The sequence below is a fragment of the Cebus imitator genome, unplaced genomic scaffold (genome assembly GCF_001604975.1).
Source record: "Cebus imitator isolate Cc_AM_T3 unplaced genomic scaffold, Cebus_imitator-1.0 Scaffold177, whole genome shotgun sequence".
Taxonomy (NCBI): domain Eukaryota; kingdom Metazoa; phylum Chordata; class Mammalia; order Primates; family Cebidae; genus Cebus; species Cebus imitator.
Window position 1 is genome coordinate 2,451,216 of NW_016107492.1, and position 22,556 is coordinate 2,473,771.

The 22,556-nt window shown below is 40.1% G+C and overlaps 1 protein-coding gene across 1 annotated transcript in view; it reads right to left on the reverse strand.

Moving 5' to 3' along the window:
• AFF1 (AF4/FMR2 family member 1) overlaps window positions 1-22,556 on the reverse strand; it is a 202,108-nt gene that overhangs the window by 100,185 nt on the left and 79,367 nt on the right. The gene's annotated exons all lie outside the window — the stretch shown is intronic.

A 22,556-nucleotide genomic window follows, 5' to 3' on the forward strand; every position in this document is an offset into this window, starting at 1 on the left:
CCACCCCACAGACACCATGAATTCTACTCTAAGTCTGCACAAATATATTTAGACAGGGAAATAATTCTCTTTTCAGTAGCCAAGTTCTTGTCTTCAGATCACATGCTACTGTCCATCACCTTTTGATACATCAGGTTCAACCTGATGTATCAAAAGATCTCTACAGAATCCATCAAGTCACCTCCCTCACATTTTTTTTAGTTAAGTGAACTAGAAATGGGGGGAGCCACAGGCTTCAATGTCCAGTGCCTGGTGAGAGCAGTCACATGTGAAAACTTGCCATGCAGAACATAAACACTTGAGCCATGTGTGGGTAACTATGCCACAATGTTTCACTGACCAGATCCACTAAGTCAGCAAAGGGGCTTGAATGAAGCTTTGGAAATCTAAAACGTGCCAGGATGCTCTCACTTCGGAGAGGTGGTGAAAATCCTGAGGAATTCGGAGCTGCCTGTTTGGCCCCTCAATACAGTCATTTAGTCAACCCCACGCTGGGGCCTGTCAGGGCACATTTACTCTGACTTTTCAAATGCTTCTTGGGGGTAGGGATGGATGTGTTTTAAATATTGTGGCAAAATGTAAGAAATCACAACTCGGTAAGGATTAGTGATTCCTTTTTCACTCTCCCTTGCACTAAAAAAGGAAATAGCATACTTGGATGAGGAAAAGATAGTAACAAAAAGGCCCAAGTTGGGCATGAGACGTGGGGCAGTGTGTTGGCTCTGGTATCATCTGGCTGTAAGCACCTTCTCCCAGGTTGGAGCCCATGGGCCCTGCTGCTAAACTAGGTTAGTCATGCAGGATCGCTGAATGCCATTCGGTGCTTCCATGGCAACTCACGGCCCACAGGGCTGGCTGTGCACAGCTGACTACCCATTTATCACCCTTGACTGGTCACTTCACATAGGCTTTCCTCTGATAGATGTCACCAACTCTCCAGAATTCGGGTTTAAATTTTTAACTCTCTCTTGGATGACAGAGTGTGATGTCTCCTGTATATTTATCTTCACAAGCATGGAGACATGTGGCAGGAAGAAAAGGGAAAATCCTAAATCAACAGTGTACATTAACTCTGGAAAGGAATAAGTCTTACACTGTTTAGAAGCACTATGCCATTCCGATTTGAATGTACAAAGGACAGTGCAACACATAAACACACAAAAGCTGGGCAACCCCAGCTTAGAGGATGGTGAGATAGAGGTCTGTCACAAACAGGGAGGCAAAAAGACAGGATGCTAGGGTTCTTCCTCACCATGCAAGTGACTTTTTTTTTTATTTTAAAAGCCATCTCTCAACTTTTTAAGTCCATCTTTTGGCCTTTTGTTTCCACATTCCCCTATTCCTACCATCTAACATGCAGGAAACATTTTTCACACATTGACTTTATGAAAAAACATCAACGTACTCCGAAGCGCAGTATTAGTTTGACTTCCAAATACAATTTAAACATGAGAAATCAAAGTGGCTCCATGTCTGAAGGCAGGAAAAAACGTTGCTTCAAAGAATGGAGAATTTTTTTCTCTCCCCATCCATGTGAAAGAATTTGTAACAAACTTTCTCATAATAAAAATCACTCAGCTAAATTGTCACAGGTTTTTCACTCTCAATACCTAACATGCAGAATGTTCTTAAAATTTATAAAGGAAGTAATCAGAGACTTGATCCTAAAACAAAATCTTACAATCTGATTTCATATTAAAAATATCAGTCAAATACAATGACAAAATAGCACGATGTCAGTTGTTTTCCTGGAAGAGCCCCCAGGGGATTATCTCATATATTAGCACTCTTTGCTACTCACCTCTGTTTGCCACAGAAGGTTCAGCCTTATTATAATTTATTGTAATCGTTATTTTTAAAGTTTTATGTGACCCCATTTTGCAAAATCAAATCAATCTTTAAAACACTGCCCACATAACTTCTTGCCATTCTCCTCTGGGAAGGTGATATATGACAGTGAAATTTATATTCTTTGTACCCATCATAAACTCCAGAACTCAGAGTCAGTGAGATAGTTTGCATATCTTAAATACATCCTCCAAGTTTTAAATTGAGAAAGACTCTACACTTGGGCAAACATGACTAAAAAGTCACATCAATTCTAAGGAGAGACACAGTCATTTACCTCTCAAAATGAACTTTCCAGGTACTTCTGTATGCCTGTTAACATGAAGCAAAGATCTGAAAGACACATTTCACAAAAATCTACCAAGCAGGGCCAGGCGAGGTGGCTCACACCTGTAATCCCAGCACTTTGGGAGGCTGAGGCAGGTGGATCTTAATTGAGGTCAGGAGTTCAAGGCTAGCCTAGCGAACATGGTAAAACCCCGTCTCTACCAAAAACACCAAAAATTAGTCAGGTGTGGTGGCAGAAGCCTGTAATGCCAGCTACTCGAGATTGCTTGCACCCAGGAGGTGGAGGTTGCACTGAGCCGAGATCGTGCCACTGCCTTCAGCCTGGGCAATATCTTACCGGCTCTGAGTCCTGGAGAGAGTTTATAGGCAAGACATCGTGGGGGCGGGGGGGGAACCCTACCAAGCAGCATCAGATCAAGGATAAAGAAATACTGGAGTGTTAATCATTTTTACAATAACTCTCATTAGAAGCTCTGAAAACTGATTTTGGGTTCTGAACTCAGTCTTAGATTGTTAGCAAGTAATTTTAGATCCATCTTCGTAAAGCAGAATCTCAAATTAGCTGGGCATGGTGACACATGCCTGTAAGTCCCAACTACTTGGGAAGCTGAGATAGGAGGATCACTTGAGCCTGAGAGACAGAAGTTGTAGTAAACCGAGGTCACACCCTGCACTCCAGCCTCAGTGACAGAGCAAAACAGAGCAAGAAGCTGTCTCAAAAAAAAAAAAAAAAGGAGGTGGAGAGAGAAAAAAAGCACTCAAACACCAGCAGCTGATGTTTTTTAATTGGGGTTGTCAATATAACCCATTTTGTTTCTCTTTATAGATCTCCTAAATTATTTTGAGAGGCATTTTTTACCTTACAGATGGAAAAACAAAAAGAACTTGTCTTCCTCATCAATCGGTTTTTAAGAGAGTTAAGGAAAACTGTGGTTGGGCATACACAGCTTCAAAGGAAAAAAAGTAGGATAAGGGGAGAGGAGACAGATGAGCTAATGTATTCCCATGTGCGGCACACCAAGATTCCAAACATTTAAAAAATAAAAAATCACTTCTCACCTCAAAAATCTGGCAATCTAGAACTAGGGGTTAATAAAATATGTCTTTGTCACATGCAATGTGAGCATATTGTTACCGACAAATTTCAGAAAATTCCATCCCTGAGAAGCGTTCCCTAAGATGTCAAGTGCTTACCAGCAGTCAAGCACGGAGACATACAGAAATTACCCTCCATAATGGCAACAGAGATGAACCAATTTTTTTAACCTGAGATAGAGTCTGTCACCTGACTAGTTATTTATGTCTCCCCTGTAGTTGCAAAGGCCCCTAGTGAGCACAGCTGCACAGTGCCTCATTGGCACTGCTCATTTGGCACCAATCAGAAATGTGGATAGGTGTTGGCTCTTCCCCTGCTCTTCTTGTCTGTAATAGGATCAACCAGAGTGCTGGCCTCATTACTAAGCCACTCATGTCACACTCTCAACTGACCCTGAAGGACCACATCTCATATCTGCAAAATAATGAGGCTGGTGAAAGTCTCTCATTACAGCCACAAAAATTAAAAATCCTGTAGTCACAAACTAAGAATGTAGACAAGCAAGCTAAGATCTTTTTCTCAATGCTTCCTTCCTTTAATTCATTCTCCGACTTTCAAAAAATGTTTTGGGTATTAAATCTATGAAGCATCCAAAATTCAAATAAAGTGTTGTGTGGACTTCACTTCTCACTTGGAATGTGGCTCCAAAAGGCTCCTCTTTCTGGGTTGTCCATCTCCACAAAGCTGCATCATTGATCTTTCTAAAAATCATAAATCTGATCCTGTTATTCACCTACCTAAAACCTTTCTGGGAGCCCTGCTGCCTACAGGATTAAAGCACCTGTATGGGCATTTCAAGCAGTACTTCCACCTGGCTCAGGCCCCCTGGGTAGCAGCACCCTTCCTGTGTTCTGCATCACTCTCTACCCTTTGAGCACAAGAAGCAGGGAGCCTCTGGGAAGCATAGATCCTCTTCCTGCCTGGTCGCTAATTAACTTTTGCCTTTCAAAAGCCTTCCTCAGTATCACTGCTTCCATTTCTGGGATACCTCTGCTGTCTATGTTTACGTTTTCCCAAACTAAATAGACTTTATATATGTATGCCTACAAATTTTCCTTATTAGACTGTGAGGTCCTCCTTAAGGGCATGGACTATCCCTTACGGCACCTTATCCAACATAGAGCTTAGTAAATGCGATACATATATTTGACTGAAATAATTATATGCAAGTATTACTCAATTTTGAACAATTTAGAATTCTGCCAATCTGTTTATTATATGAGAAAATGTGATTCATTGTCTGACACCTAAAACTGATTTTACCAAATTCTTTTACCCACCAAATGACTCAAACCTAGAAGGCAGGCTGACATCACCCTTTCCTAGATTGGCCAAGAAAGCTGCCTCAGCTAACATCATTTGTTAATCAGTTAATGTTACAGGTTTTATTCCTCAGTTTACCATACTTATTAATTAGTCATAAAACGCCAAGTACACGGGGCGCAATGGCTCATGTCTGTAATCCCAGAACTTTGGGAGGCCAAGGTGGGCGGATCACTTGAAGTCAGGAGTTCGAAACCAGCCTGGCCAACATGGTGAAACTTCATCTCTACTAAAAATAGAAAAATTAGCTGGGTGTGGTGGCGCATGACTGTGATCCCAGCTACTGGGGAGGCTGAGGCAGGAGAATCGCTTGACTCTGGGAGACAGAGGTTGCGGTGAGCTGAGATCGTGCCACTGCACTCTAACCTGCACGACAGAAACTCTGCCTCAAAACAAACAAACCTGAGTGCACTATAGTAAAAGAAAAGGTACAATGTTTGGGTTACACTTAAAGAAAATATACATTTAGTTTTAAATCAACAGATTCAGAATAATTTTAGAAAGCTACCTCTAGGACGAAAACTTGGACAATATGCAAATCTCTTCATGCTGCTATAAATGCATCACGGGGAACAACACAAGAAAATACAGGATCCAGAGAGATAATTTTAAATGCAAGGCAGATTAAGCGGTCCTTCCACTGCTGAAAGCCCTCCACAGGCTTGCTATATATAGCATTCAAAATTAAAATCCAGAAGCCTGGCCCATAAGGCCCCATTCCCAGCACACTTCCAAGATCTAGCATCCTTCCTCGTTCTACCCTCCCTAGAATACTAGCCAGACTGGCTGCCTTTACAAGCCTGGAGCAGGTCAAGCTGTGCATTGCCGATCCCTGCCTGCATGCTCTGCACCTAAGCTAAGGACGACTGGCTCTCTCTCTCCACTAATTTCTTAGGTTAGCTATCAGCTCCTCAGCCAGTCCCCCTGCCAGCAGGTGCTCTCCAACTCTTCACCTTTCAATCACCATCTAAAATGATCCTGCCTACTCACTCATCTGTTCAATCATCAAATGACTCCCCACATCCAACCCAAGGAAGAATGACTCGGCTGCAGGTCAGTCACCCCTTCCCTCTTGGTCCTCACTATTTACCCAGCACTGACCCATCAGGCCATATGAATACTAGTTGAGTGAGTGAGGTTCTGCACATCTAACTACATATAGATCCAGAGACTCTTTTAATACATTTTGAAGTTAACCATTTCATAACACATTTAAAAAAAAAAAAAAAAAAAAAAAAACTAGGCAGTTACAAATAGCATTCTCTAAACTGATTAATACATCAAATTTTCAAGTCCCACACAGAAAACAAGAAAAACAAATTATTCCCAAATTCATCTTGTCTCAAGAATAGACTGCTGAAACGTCACTAATGGGATTAAAAAAACTCTTCTCTCAAAAAATCATTCAGGAGCAAATTTGGTTTTAAGAAACAACAACTAACTTCTACAGCTCAAAAGAGATCAAATGTACTAAGTGAATATACTGTAACTTAATTTAACCACCAAATAATCCCCAACATACACCAAACTGAATGAGGTACATTCTATAGAACAGCTTGGAAAATGGGACAGGATTTACCATTCCAAAAGGAAGAGTCCCTCCCAGCCACTGAACTTCTAATGCACACATTCCAGAGAACCAATTGCACCACATACGATAAGGAAAACCTTTGAAACTGGGCCAATGTACCCAGCATGGCTTCAGCCAGAACAAATGCTCAGCATTTAGACTTGCTAACCAGCAGCAAAAAGCAACAGGAAAAGGCTTATACTTGGAAAATGAAAGGAAAAGCAATGTCTGTGTATTGATAAGAGCAGTGGGGAACAATAGGATAATAAGGAAACTGGCAAGATGCAATTTATTTCTCTAAAGAATAAAATATTAAGAAGCATTTATTCTTGTTTTGTTTTTTGAGACAGGGTCTTACTATCACCCACTACAGTGGCACAATCATGGCTCGCCGCAGCCTCAAACTTCTGAGCTTAAGGGATCTTCCTACCTCAGCCTCCTGAGTAGCTGGGACTACAGGCATGCACCATCATGCCCAGCTAATTTTTAGATATTTTTATTGAGACTGGGTCTTGCTTTATTGCCTAGGTCGGTCTCAAACTCCTGGCCTCAAGCAATCCTCCCACCTTGGCCTCCTAAAATGCTGGAATACCGGTATGAGCCCCTGTACCCAGCTTGAAACATTTATTGTTTAAATGAGTACACAGAGAGCCATCAACACATTTTTCAATTACTGAATAAACCAAAACAAAAAACAGTAGGGGTTCTTCACTCTCCACTTGAAGCTCATTCCATCACGGGAGAGTATATCCAAAATTAAATCCAAGGATTCTCCATCCCTCCAGTCAACAACTTCTACTAAGAGAAACCACTGTCAATTATATTTTAAACCTAGTTAAACAGGTTGCTGTGGACATACTCATACAAGAAATAAACTTCTTACAACTGAGAAGTTTTTTCCAGGCTCCTAGCAAACACATGGACATAACACAAAGCAGATATCTAACCTTATCTGCATATTACACAAAGCAGACAACAACAAATGGAGGAATAAGCTGTCCATATAAACATTTTTAAAGAATCATCAGCACTTTCCTTTACATCCTGACTTATATTTATCTTTTCTTTTGGTTAATTACATATGCCACACTTGTTTCTACAGGAAGAAAGCTTAATGTCATAAAAACTAGAGGCAGTTTTATTTTGTTCCATTTCATTCCACAGACATTTCGAGTAGGAAGAACAGGGAGATTATTATAGGAGAAGAAAGCTAGAAACATCTATTGGTATTTTATACGGCAACAAGCAACAATTACATGTTTCTAAATATTCTCATTTTCATCATAACCCCAGCTCACCTCCTACTACCCGCTATAATTGGCATCTCCTTAAAGCTAAACAGTAAGTCATTGTTTTTCTGGAAAAGTCTCCCTTCATTTGACCTCAGCTAAGCCGTGTTGTGAGGCTTACAAAGCTTGTCAGGATTCTTTGGGCTGGATTTTGGCCCAGCTATCAATATTTATATGCAGAATATATCATCTTTTCACCATCACTACCAACTACCAATAGGCACTTCACTTGCATAAAACAAAGGGTATTTATCAAACTTAAAGCATTTCTCTAATATTCAGCCAATGCTAAAACTAAAATCTGAGAGTTCAATTAAATAAAAAAGACATACACTTGAGCATTTTTAGAGTCCTTAATAATGTTAAGTTCTTGATAAGGCTGTAAAATTTCCATTTCTACTCTCTGAAAAGTAGACACTAATATATCCACTGCAAGCAAACAATAAGCAAACACTCAAAATTACCAGATACACTGTGACAATTTATATTTTATAAGCTCTCTGTTTATAAAATAATTTCTTCAAACAGACTAGTATTGTGAATACTATGTCAAAGTTGAGAACAGGAATGCATCTATGGCTTTCTGTACTTCAAGGTCGTAAGGCACACAGAATGACAACAGAAAAGCCCCTTATTTCCAGTAAACATTGACTTCCTCTTATGAATTAGACCTAATGATAAAAGGGTAAGGGATTCCACAATTTAGAAAGACATACACAAATGAAGGAGGAAAAAAAACCCAAACGCTAAGAATGATGGTAGACGTTGATTACAAGTGCTAAAGGACTAAAGAGAAAAACAGGAACTCTAAATGGAGGAGCCTGGGGTGATTTAATTAAGAGCAGGGACATCTGAGCTGAATCTGGAAGGATGAGCAGAAGTTTCCAAGAGAGAAAGGGGCCTCCACCCCAAGACGGCACTTAAGTTGTAGAGGAGTGATAACTCACCATGGGGTGTTTGCATCTATCTTACTCCACTCAGATTTCTCACAGAATGAGTTCGAAAGCATGCCTGATAATCTGTGGGGGCGATAACTTCTTGCAGCCACCCACTCCACTGAAGCGCCTCAATCATCTTTTAGAGGCTGCAATACCCTCCTATCCCTACCGAGACAGCGGCCTATGGAGACAATGATCTCAAATTACTGTGCACGTGGAAAACTGTCAGTTTTCAGAAATGAACAGAGCATAGATGTGGGAGTTTAGAATGCAAATGCACTCACTGAACGGGGGCCTCAGATGATCACACAAACAAAACCGATCTCCATCCGCTGACCCCTTTTCCTCCTCATTGCCCCAAAGAGGCTCAATCTCAGGAATGCGAGTCACTCAGCACTGGGTATGCACAGAGCACCAGGACGCTGGTTACACAGAGCTTTGCTGTGAAAAGTCTGGCCTAACTTCCTAATTCAAATGATTTTACACTGCTTCAAGACTTCTGTGTATCATTCTGTTTGCTGAGCTGGCATTAACAATTCCACAAATTGGAAAAAGAAAAAGTTCCAAGTAAATTTTAAACGAATATTTAGTTGCACACTCCCACCCCCTAAATTGCCCCTTAATTTCCTGACATGCTTAGACCAGTGTTTAAGACTTATAAGTAAAATTAAAGAAGGGTAAGACTGCCAATGGCAAAGCGGGGGAAATTTTTTTAACCATTCATATTTAACATTGATCAATCCTTAAATTTCAACTTTAAAATGTTCCTTAAAGTTAGCAAGAACTAAAAAGATGAGCTAGCCCAGGGACTGGCAAACACGGCTCGTAGGCCAAATCTGGACCAGCTGCCTACTTTATAAATAAAGATTCACTGGAATACAGTGATGCCGATTTGCTTACATATTGTTTGTGGATGCTTTGGTCCTACTGTAGCATAGCTGAGTAGGTGCAACACAGACTGCGTGGGCTGCAAAGCCTAAAATAGTTACCATCTGGTCCTTCACAGAAAAGGTTTGATGACCCCTGGACTACTCCCTAAATTAATTAGAAACACAAGCAGTTATTTTTTTAAAATTCATTTTAAAGCCTAAAGGAATAGAGACTGCTTCTGAAATAACTTCCTGTGGAATACAGACTTTCAGTGACAGCAATTTCTCCTTATCTCCTTTCTTGACTTGAGGGAAAAGATGAAAATCTCCATTCTTATCTCAAATTATCTCATTTAAATGTCTTCCTCCCTTATTCCAAAAGATTAGCATAATGTGATGTGTGATGGAAAGCCTGCCAAGCAGGCAGCTTCCACTCACAGTAAGATGTCATCTAACAGCTTAAGGACTCTTCCTGTCTCCAAAACTTTACCTTTTCACAATCCCTCCAAAGTGGTGTGAAGAGCGTGTTGGTGGAAGTGTGGGAAACCCATGAGGTATGAAACCATTCCAGTCACTGTTCCGGCTGCATCTTAAATTGAATAATGGACTTAACACTACAATTCTTTACAGTTTGAGGATAAAATAAATGGAAAGGACAGGCTATGCGGGAGACAGCACAGCAAAAGAAAACACTAGGAGACACTCTGGGATTAAAAACTCCCAAGGCACAGGGAGTCCATCCAACTTCCCTGTGCTATCTACTCCAGCAGGCGGGTGTGGTTTTTGGAAAATATGAAGAATTAAGCCAGTGGCTGCTATTAAAGATCAGAACTTACTGTTCCTCAAATGTCCTGATTCTTTAAAAGTCTGGTGAGAGAATGCACTGCTAGATCTGAGAATACCTTTACTTACATAAAAAGACATCTGTCAGGTTGACAGCATAAGGAGGAAACAGGCTGACAGCCTTCAAAACATTAAACCTCTATCTTCAAATGGAGGTAGAGTGAACCTCTTACATATTCTTATCACCTATTCCTTTCCATTTAAAACCTCTATGCCCCACCTGCACTCAGGGAGACCCTGTTTCCCCTTATAACTCTAGTATAATCACAAATTCCCAACTAGTCTCGTACAATAAAGTGGCTCAGAAGTGGCTCAAATGTTTATATCAAAGTTTACCCAATGCTAGAGGATAACAGAATAAAAAGAAACAGCTAACATGCAACCAGGTATCTGAACAAACTACAACCTGCCCAATTTCATTCTGGGGCCCCTGCTTATCTACAGACTCACCATGAATTTACCATACATTCACTCACCCCCAGATTTCTCTCATTGTGGCCAAGAGGAAGCCTCTGAGAGGCCTGGCCATGAAATAAAAGACCCAACCTGTGTAGGATGACAGACATCAATTCAGGCCACCTCCTTTGGGGACACCCTGCCTGCCTTACCACCACTTCAACAGCATAACACTGGAAGAACACAAACCAATAGTCCTAGCATTTCTCTAATAAATGCACTCCTGAAGCGGCAGAGAATGATTTATTAATAGTTACATTCTGTCACATGCATTTTACTGTTACCCAAAACTGGGGAGGTCTTAAATGGACATGAGTCTCTACTTTCCTTCAATGCCAGAAAAGCTGGTTATAAAAAACTTATCTTTAATTCTCAGCAAGAGACAACCTAGGTGAAGAAAAACGTACCTTAATCCAAGAGCTTTGGTCTGAGACCTCAAGAAATTATTTAAATAATCTCAACAAGATGAGGTATTATCAAGCACATACAACTCATCCAACAGGTTTTTAAAAATTGAAATGACACTCTGAGAGGAAGAAAAAGAAAACAGGTTATGTGTTTACTCCATCTTCTAATCATCTTCCAACATATATACCAAAAAATAACCTTCAGAATAGTTCCAAATCTTACTAAGGGTATGAGTTACACAGATGCACTGTCAAAATGGACCAGTACACTTAAAATGTGTGCCTTTCACTGCATGTTATACCAAAAAAAAAAAAAAAAAAAAAAAACTTTAAAAAAAAAATACTGAACTTTAGTTAATGATATACAAGCTATTTATGGGACAGTATACTCCCCCACAACTTATATAAGATGCATAAAAATACATTAATGGATGAATACAGCAACAAAGAGATGAATATACAGTAATGCAAGTAAAATAAAATGTTAATACAAACTGAGTATCCCTCATCAGAAATGCTTGAGACCATAAGTGTTTTGGGTTTCAATTTTTTTTTTATTTTGGAATACTAGCACTGAGCACCCCAATCTTAAAATTTGAAATCTAAAATGCTCCAACAAGCATTTCCTTAGAGTGTCATGTCATCACTCAAAAAGTTTCAAATTTTGCAGCCAGGCATGGCGGTGCACACCTGTAATCCCAGCTACTAGAGAGGCTGAGGCAGGAGAATTGCTTGAACCCCAGGAGCCACGGTTGCGGTGAGACCAGATCACACCATTGGACTCCAGTCTGGGTGACAGTGAGACTCATACCAAAAAAATAAATAAATAAAAAATAAAAACCCAACAGCAACAAGAACAAAAACTTTCAGATTTTGGAGCATTTCGGATTTTGGATTAGGGCTATTTAAAATGTACTTGTAATCTGGGAATAAGGCTTTTTACTTCTGCGAAATTCATTAAACCTCTCTGAATGTTTGAAAATTTTCATTATTATCTGTTAGAAAAAAATAACCACAATAATAAATTACTAATTTGGTCAAAGCACTGTGGTAGTATCATTGCGTGCCCCACATTTTTCCAACAGACTCTCCTCTCTCCTCTGGGGCATTTATAGGCTTCTGGTTAAATCTCAAATTTTACCAGAAAGGAGTAAATTGGAAGCACAAATTTATCTATGAAATATTAAAGCAAATCTTTGGAAGGCAAGGAACACAACAGTGGTCCTAAACTTGTGAGAAACATGATTTCATCAGCTGTCAGCCAAACTGAAATAGCAGAAGTGAGCATGCTACATGCGTATCCATGCATGCACACCAAGCAAAACTAGAGCCCTCACCTAACACCTTGAAAGCTTTCTCTGGCTTCTGCTTTTTGCTCTACTGGGAAACTACAAAAGATCTAGTAGAGGAGACGCATGCATCTGCAGGAGTAAGTTTCAGATTCCCACCTGGAAAGTTTTCAGGGCAATCTCCTTAGCAGCCACTGTGAAGACTTAATTCACCTTCCCTTGTTTCCTTCCCCAGTAATCATTCTTTAAAATGTCATTACTTTTCCCTACTTAAGAATTAGGTTATTTGTGAAGTTTCAGAAAGTTAATCTTCTCTGGTTCTTGTCCTATTTTTTTCATGTACTGATTTAGGGCCTATAAAGAAACCACAAGAATCACATTTCCTTCTTCATATTTCAAAGTGCTTTTCCTGCAAGTCCTTCCCCACAAAATTACCAAGCCAGAAAGCCTTGAGTTTTAAGGAAGGATCAAGTCTATGGTTCTATTTCATCTAGTTTCAGTTACATCTGATATATAAAATACGAGAGAATCAGATTTTAGAAAAGCGTTTTACATAAGTAAATCTGTAATATAATAGGTAATTACCTTATATATGTACCAATCACCCTTCCCCCATTATTTCTCCTGTGAGCTAGTTCTAAACGCTGCTGCAATCAACCTCCTCCCTGCAGACATGCTGGGGAACCCTGTCATTCAGAATCCTTTCCTCACTCCTTTAGAAGGCTGGTCTCAGTTCCCTGCTAACCTGCCCTACTCGCCTCCAGCTTCCCTACCACTTCCTACTACAGAGCAACTGGATGGCCACTCAAGGTCCCCACACGGAGACTGCTGTTTGTCTCCTGCCACGACTTTGTTGAGACTGAAGGACACAGACAGGAGGCTGAGCAAAATGCCACAGGACGAACGTTCTGGTTACCTTCACAGTAAGCAAGTAAAGGGAAGGTTCTCCGCTGGGCATGGCGGCTCATGCCTGTAATCCCAGAGCTCAGGGAGGCAGAGGTGGGCCAATCACTTGAGGTCAAGGGTTCGAGACCAGCCTGGCCAACATGGAGAAACCCCACCTCTACTAAAAATACAAAAATTAGCTGGGTGTGCATGGCAAATTTTTAATTACAGGTACATGCACTTGTAATCCCAGCTACTCGGGCTAACGCATAAGAATTGCTTGAACCTGGGAAGCAGAGGTTACAATGAGCTGAGATCCTGCCACTGCATTCTAGCCTAGGCAACAGAGCAATACTCCATCTCAAAAAAAAAAAAAAAAAAAAAGCATGGTCTCTGGAGTTAGTGAAGGATTCAAACCTAAGCTCTGCCACTTCCTAACTGTGGTTCTTTGGGCAAATCATTTACTCACTAAATGTGGGGGTGAGGGGTGGGTTAAGGCTGTGTAATCCACACAGCACTCAGGAATGTCTCGCACATACTGTGTCCTAAGCAAATAGAGGTCAAGTAACTGACACCTGGAGCCAGCATGATTTAGGGTCTGATGATATGGTACAGATGCTCTCTGAAACACAAACATCCCCATGCATAGTGACTAGGGAAAACCTGCAGAGTGAGAGTCCTCCACTATTGACACTTGGAGCCAGGTAATTCTTAGTGGTGGGGCCGTCCGGTGTACTGTAGGACATTAGCAGCATCCCTAGCCTCTATCTGAGATGATGGTAGCACACTCCGCTCCCAGGCATGACAACCATATCTGTCTCCAGACATTGTCAAATATCCCTGGGGGAGGGGAGGGTAAAATTTCCTCCCCTGTGGAGAACCAGCACTGTAGAGAATGAAAAATATTCCCAAAGTTACTGTGTTACTACACTACTTGGATAGCAGCCATCACAATAATGCAGGATGGAAGGAACTGACATGGGAATCTTTGCCAATAGCTACATTTATGACAGGCACCTCTGAGATCCTGTCACTACCAGGTATAGCCAACAGGGCAAGCCATACGATCTCTTAAGCCTTGGTTTCCTCCTCTCTAAAATAGAGATGATAATTGTACCAAAAAGTTTTGGGATGTTGTAAGAATTACATTAACTAATACAGACATAGTGCTGAGCCCAGGGCCTAGTGTTCAATAACTGTGAGCCATTATTAATAAACATACACAGCTGGAATCCAAGTGCTGGCAAAGGAGCACAGGCTTTGGTGCCCTTTCCCAGATTCTGCCTATGCCTCTCCCATCACATCCATTTCCTCCCTAAAAAGAAAGTGAGATAACTCAATACTAAACACAATAGATGGTCGCTACAGTTGACAGCCTATGGATCAGGATAACAGAACCTCATAAAGGAGAACCCAGGGATGGCATAAAGTGTGGTATCTCACAGCAGAAGCAAATGGATACATGCATTTCACACTAAAAATGAAGGGGCAGAAAAATATGTTTTATTCTAAAAATCAGTTTATTCTAAAGAAGCAGGATCGAGATCGGGACTGGGTGCAGTGGCTCCTACCTGTAATCCCAGCACTTTGGGAGGCCAAGGCAGGTGGATCACTTGAGGCCAGGAGTTTGAGACCAGCCTGGCCAACATGGTGAAACCCCAACTCTACTAAAAAAACAAAAAAAATGTATATATATATATATATATATAAACTAGTTGGGTAGGCCTGACAGAGTGGCTCACACCTGTAATTCCAGCACTTTGGAGGCCAAGGCGGGTGGATCATGAGTTCAAGATCAGCCCAACCAACATGGAGAAACCCCGTCTTCAAAAAAAAAAAAAATTAGCTGGGCATGGTGGTGGGCACCTGTAATCCCAGCCTTGGGAGGTTAAGGCCAGAGAATTGCTTGAACCCAGGATGCAGAAGTTGCAGTGAACAGAGTGAACGCCATTGCATTCCAGTCTGGGAGACAGAGCAAGACTGTCCCCCCCCCAAAAAAAAGAAAGAGAGAGCAGCAGATCCTAAAGGAGGATAAAGGGTAAAAGGGATTTCACACCTTTTATACAAAAAGGTTCCAACCACATATATCCCCTGTCCCAAATATTGCTGGAGTTCCCCAAATTACAAATATCCTACAATTACAAATCTTCTCTCTCCAAATTCCCCGTGCAGTAACCAAGCTGGAGAGAAGGCATTGACTTCTCAGAGACTAACACTGGAAACACTGACCTCACATTTCTCCACTCAGAGAGGAATTTTACACATACTATGTTTCCCTACTCTCATCTCTGTTTTTTGTTTCAGTTATAGCTCAGTTTAGAGATAAACAGACACACCATTCATATTCCATTTTCGATGCCCTTCCTTTGTTCCACTAGTAAATGAAGGAGCACTGGCCACATGGATATACGTATGAAAGGTAAAGAAGATATTTAAGTCTGGGGTAGTTCTGAAGCTGTGTATCAGCTGTCACTTGCTACCTATGTCACCTTGGCTAAGTCAGTTAACTTCCATAAGCCTCAGTTTATCTGTATAATGGTGGTGATAAGCTCCGCCTTGCAGATTAAATGATACCATTTTGCAAAGTTCCTAGCTGAGAGATCAGAACATAACCGAATGCTCAAAAAATAATTGCTTAATAAAAGACTGCTATTATCACAGACCAAAATTATGCATAAACCTGTCCTTCAAAGTGCCTAACTTTACCAGTGGATATTCCCCTACCCCAAATAATCCATTTTTTCCAGTCTCCTCCAAGTAAATCTAAAGATCCTTTACACCACTCCTCTTTCTCCCTCCACAAAACCTCCAAAACAAAAAGCTAACACAAGTATAGAACAAACCCTCTTGTTTAAGCATGGTTTTTATGCTGTATTTCAGTGATTGCACCATTTTCCATTATTATTCCAAATGTCTGACATTTTGGCACAAGTTAAGAAACATTCTGGCTCTAGCCTAGGGCCTAGCCTTCATCACATGATTTTCACTGCTGCTTCGGCAAAACATTTTCTATGCCCCACACATATTTTTGAAAGAAAATCAGTAAACTGGAAACTATCTACATTTTTTTTTTTAAATTTCCAATACCTATTGAAATAACCACCCATCCTGGTTAGTTCAACTATGAAAATATAGTGAAAAAAGTCATTTTTAAATTAAAATAGAAAACTTCCTCTCAAATTATTTAAGTGGTTCTTTTTGTCCTCCAGTTTAGGCACAATTTTTATAAGTCAATAAATATAAGTATCTGAATTTTCTATTTCTGATAATTTAAACATAAATTAGGTTAAAATTTACAAAGCTAAAGACAGTTACCACAAATCCATTCATGTCCTTGCCAATTTTTAAATGAGACTGACACCAAAAATCAGAAACTAAATGCAATTCTTCCCCAGCTAATTTTAAGATAATATTTAAAAGCACAGCTATGAAATGGTTTCAGCCTGCTGGGCACAGTGGCTCACACCCATAATCCCAGCACTTTGGGAACCCAAAGTGGTAGGACCACTTGAGTTCAAGACCAGCCTAGGCAACAAAGCGAGACTCCATCTCTCCAAAAATTTAAAAATTAGCTGGGCATGGTAGCGTGTGCCTGTAGTCCCAGCTACTCAGGAGGGTGAGGCAAGAGGATTGCTTGAGTCCAGGAGTCTGAAGCTGCAGTAAGCTATGATTATGCCACTACATTCCAGCCTAGGAAAGAGAGGGACTCCGTCTCTATTAAATAAATAAATAATAAAATAAATACATAAAGATTTTGGCCTGGATATATGATTCTAACATAACTTATTGAGACAATGCTTGGGTTCTTTGCTAACCTTTATGTATACGTATCCGCATGCATGGGAAGAAAACATCCTAGAGGGGTCCTTGATTTATTTGGATTTTTTGGGCTATACTAGTTCTTCTTCAGCTACCACAGTCTTACAAATAAATATTAATGAGTGAAGCTTTTAAGTATCGTGTTCAGTAATACTTTCCATCACCAGCATCATGAATGGACTGGAACATCTACTAAGCCTAAGTGCCAGTGTGTTAATATCTCTGTAAACTATCTTGGCTCCTAGCACAATGTGTAAGATATATTCGTCAGTGTTAACTGGGCTATTTTTGCCTTTTAAAAGTGTTTTTAGCATTCAGGAAGACTTTTTTCGGGGGGGGGTGGGGGATGGAGTCTCGCTCTGTCATGCCCAGGCTGGAGTACAGTGGCACAATCTCAGCTCAGTGTAACCTCCATCTCCCTGTTCAAACCATTCTCTTGCCTCGATCTCCCAACTAGCTGGGATTACGGGCACCCCCCCACCACACCTGGCTAATTTTTTTTGTATTTTTAGTAGAGATGGGGTTTCACCATGTTGGCCAGGCTGGTCTTGAACTCCTGACCTCAGGTGATCCACCCGCCTTGGCCTCCCAAAGTGTTGAGATTATAGGCGTAAGCCACCAGGCCAGGCCTAGCATAGCACTTCTAAGCATAAAGATCTGAAAGATTTATCTGTTCCTCTTCAAAATGACAATCTTAAAAATCATAACAGTCTAAAGTAATCCTAACCCCTTTTTCCCTATGTTGACTCAATCACTTATCAAACACATAAAAACAATGAGTCAACTATGGGAAAATATGAAATGTATAAGTAAAAAGGTGAATGGGAACAAAAATAAAATGTTGAGACAAACTGCTTAGATTCAGGAAGACATTTCTCTTTTAATTGTAATTAACTTATAATTACTTTATTTTTTTAGCTGAACTACAAAAAAAAAAAAAAAAGATTTTAAAGAGCCTAAATTACATCTACTATTTCCACACCTTTTAGAATTTTAAAGAGCCTAAATTACAACTATCATCTGCATTGCTTCTGTGGATAGTATCCCAATCAAGTCTGCCAGAAAGTGCGATACTATCCACAGAAGCAATGATACTGTGAAACACTTCTGCCTAAAGTCAGATGTATATCCCCTATAAAAATATGATTCCACTCTTACAGATTTACATTAATAATACATTCATTTATGACAAGAGCGAATGTACACTTTTACTTCTGGATAAACTGAGGCGATCAGGATTTCCCTAATGTCTCCAAGACAAATGAGTGGTGTCTGGCGAGTGACTCAGGAGTCCCTGGCATGCTAATTTAGCCTTTTCCATTTCATGAAAATTTACAGAGAACACAGTAATCCATTTAAAACTTTAATACTTCTGGAAAACAGGATGGGGTTTTACAAGTTTGTTAAGAAGTCATCCTATTACAAGGCCCTAAGTTGTTTGACAGAACACTCAAATTCATCTGGAAAACTTACATGAGAAAACAGCCTCGAAAATTCTGAGCATGCACTTCAGACGGGGAAAGAAGGGCAATCAGCCCAATCATATATTAAAACGCATACAAAGGTACTGTAAGTTTGATGGTAGTGCTTAAATATAGAGAACAGAATGGTGAGTCTTGGTGAAGACGGGAAGGGTTCTGAAACCTTTCTTCACTCCTTAAACCAAAATAAAATCTACATGGATAAAATATTGAAAGATACACACCTTTTTAAGAAATATCACCTATACTCAAAGAAACCTTCTGGAAGAATACATTAAAAACTAACACTGCCAAAGGGGACATTTAAAAAGACATTAACAATTATGAGTATCTATGCATCAAAAACATGGCATCAACATTTGAAAAGCAAGAAACTACAGTGGTGTACTTATATAAGACTTTTATTCATCCCTCAGTCCGTGGCAGATCAAACAGACAAAAATCAGAATACAGACATAATGTAAGATACCAACCCACATTTGCCTCTGGACCCTGAAAATAAAGCAAATACCTTCTTTGTTATATAGTCATGAAACATTCATAAAAACACACAAATTCGTGAGGCGTTCCATATTTAAAACAAAAAAAATCATTATGCCGCAAATGTCTACATAACTCTAAACAGAGGTACAAGAGAGATGAGATGATAATGAATGCAGGATCTATGAAGCAACTTTATGTAATCAAATAGAGCTGTGATACACAAACACTTTCAGTTCCTACAGTGGTTTGTTGTGATCACATCTTTTCAAGAAGCCACAGAATCCCTTGAGAAAAAGGTGCTGTTTTCAAAAAATTCTGTTTTTCCTCTGCTCTCACACCACAACAATCGTCAACACAGAAGACTTCTGAGATCAAATGTGGGAGGGGGAGATTTTCCCACTATCTACACCACTACCTGGAGAAGGAGTCAGATCCCACAGGTGGAGGGCTCAGTCCCCAAGACTGCCCCCACCCTTCAGACACCAGTCACAGGTCTGGACCTCCAGAACTTCTGACAGACTGGCTTCAAGTTGGGGTTCCCACGATCTCCTCTTTGGGTTCACTTAATTTGCTGGAGCGGCTCACAGAACTCAAGAAAACACCTACTTACATTTACCAGTTTATTGTAAAGGACATTACAAAGCATACAGATGAAGAGATGCACAGGATGAGACGTGGGGGAAGAGGCGTGGCACTTCCATGCCCTCCCTGGGCACACCACTCTTCCAGAACCTCCCCATGCTCAGCTATCCAAAAGTTCTCTGGAGACTCAGTCCTTTCGGGCCTTTTATGGAGACTTCATAGGATAGCCAAGATTGACAACTGTGTAGAAATGTGATTGGACAAAAAGGGTACGATCTAAATCAAGCAAGGCCTGTCAGTTCAGATTTTTCTTGGCCTCTCTGTGCAGCATTCCTTCCTCCAGAGTATGAGGCAGGGCCTCCCTGGAATAAAAGTCTTTAGACTCACAATCAGATTAGAGTCCTGCCTTGGGCGAGTGAAAGGAAGATAAGAGAAGGTCACAGAGAGAGATTCTGTTCCCTGAGGCCTAAAATGCCCCACCATTATAGTAAAAGACAAGGTGGACCGTGAGAGTAATGGGCCGAGAACCATGGATGAAAACCAATATATAATCAAATATCACAGGTACTTAAACCGATCAAAACCAATATAAAACCGTAATATCACAGGTACTTAAACCATCTGCTACTTCCTAAAATATCCAAGTCAGAAGGTTATTTCTTATTGCTAAATACATAAAAAGAACACCACTTCTACTGTGTTCTCCCTCCTGGGCTTTGCTATTTATCTCTTCGGAGATGTGTTTTTGGCAGAGATAGAGGCCATCTTTCACCTCACTTCCTATAACAGTCCTTCACACATATAGAAAGTTGTTTTGTAATATATTTTTTTTTTTAAGACGGGGTTTCACTATATTGGTCAGGCTGGTCTCGAACTCCTGACCTCAGGTGATCCACCCGCCTCAGCCTCCCAAAGTGTTGGGATTACAGGCGTGAGCCACCGCGCCCAGCTTGTTTTGTAAATTAACCTTTATACTCAATAGTCAGGTAGAATGCCCTCCTTACTGTCTAAATCTTCACTTCCTTAGAACTGTACCTCACTGAGCTGGGAACCTTTCTAAATTCTACCACATCCCTTATTTGATGGCTCTCAAACCAAGAAAAATGTCCTCCCAAATTTCCTTTAAATACTGTTTAATGTGTTTATATTTATGTGCCAATTAAGCCTAAGTTTTAGAAACAATAGTCTCCATTTTAAAGTTCATAGCTAAGTTGCTATGGTACTCACTTTGCCTTTATTAAAAAAAATTAAAACAGGGCTAAGTTTTGGTAGAACTGCAAACCACTAAAACAATCAAATTTTTATTTCAAGAAACTGCCACATGATAGTCACTTCCTATCATTTTTTGTTTTTGTTTTAAAAAAAGACAGGTTTTGTTGTTTTTTTTTTAAAGTTCAGGCTGGTCTTGAACTCCCGACCTCAGGTAACCCGCCTTCCTTGGCCTCCAAAGTGCTTGGATTACAGGAGTGAGCCAACTCGCCTGGCCACTTTCTATCATTTTTAACCCTGTTTAAAAATGCCACCCTTGGAGGCTGCAGTGAACCATGATCGCGCTACTGTACTCTAACACTGGCAACATAGCGAAATTCTGTCTCAAAAAAAAGCCAATCTTTTCACCACCATCACCACTTACTTCCATTCTAGAATTGTCCCTCTAGAATTGTGCATCCTAGAGGGACAATTACATTTCTCCAATGAGTCATGGCTTGCTCTTTCTCTGCCTCAGGAAAACCTCCTCAGAGGTTCTCCAGACCCACACCTAGACCAATTCCCCACCCCCTATTATTCCCTGTCGCGGTATCCCATTTGCTTTTTGCCATTATGTTTACCACAGTTTGCACTTGTTTTATTTGTCAGTTTGTTTGCTTAGCCTCACCCACCAAACTATGAGCTAGGGAGGGAGATAGTGTATTTATCTGAACCAGCTGAGAGCCCTGCACACGTCATAGCCAGCGGCTGGTTCTTAGTGAACAATGAAGTACTAAATACATTTATGGATAATATGAAAAACACTTAATGCAGGTGAATTGGCCACATTCATAAAGCTGTTGAGACTGATATAATTCTTAAGTTGGTAAATTAAAATGCAGAGCAGCGGATTTCAGTAAGTTGCCACAATGCACTGAGGCTCCCCAAGCTGAAAGAACACTTGAAAGACTCATAAAGGCAGAAATTAAGACATCTTCTAACCAGACCCTCACAGCCTTTTTTTTTTTTTTTTAGCACAAGGCCGAGTGCTAAAAAGATGATTCATTTTAACTACCATCACACATGCCCCTAAAGATACTTTCAAACCATTTCATGAAACGTTTTTGTTTGTGCAACAGATCTTTTCCTGAAGTCGGAGCACACCACTGAGTGAGGGGACACAGTCACCACCTTCCCCAGGCAGGACCCAAGTCTAAAAGATAATTTCCAGACGCCTCACTTAGATAACTTATCTTTGCATGTGAGGCTCTAGTGAATAAGAACAGCTCATTTTTGCCTGAATGCTTTTATTTAAAACACACACTGAAATAACAATTTCTGGGGCCATTTTGCAATTATAAAATAAAGGATTTCTAGTTAATGAATAATATATTTAAATTCTGCTATTTGAGGGGTTTATGAGTTGTGGAGTTGGAGTTTTCTTTACTATCTTGACAATAATCAGCATGCATTGGTATTTTAAACTTAATATGGCTTTCTTTAAACATTCCCTCATCTACAGGGGGAAAATGAGCTGTGTTTTAAGATCACATATAAACTGAAAACAATATATAATTTTCTAATAATCAAATGTGAAATTAATCAGACCTCAGAACTGCTACTTTCATAGTCCAAATAACCATGAAGATAGTAAACAACTTGCAAGAAACTGACTAAATTAGATCAGTTCAAAGGTCAGCTGGGTATATACTTTGAAAAAATTTGGCATTACCTCAAAAAGTCAAACAAAAACTATCATAGGACCCAGAAATTTCACCTTTAGCTACCAAAAAAAAGAAAAAAGATGTCCACATAAAGTGTTGCTTGTAAATGTTCATAGCAACATTATTAACGATAATTTTTTTTAATTGGGACAACCTGTCCATCACATCTGTTCACAGA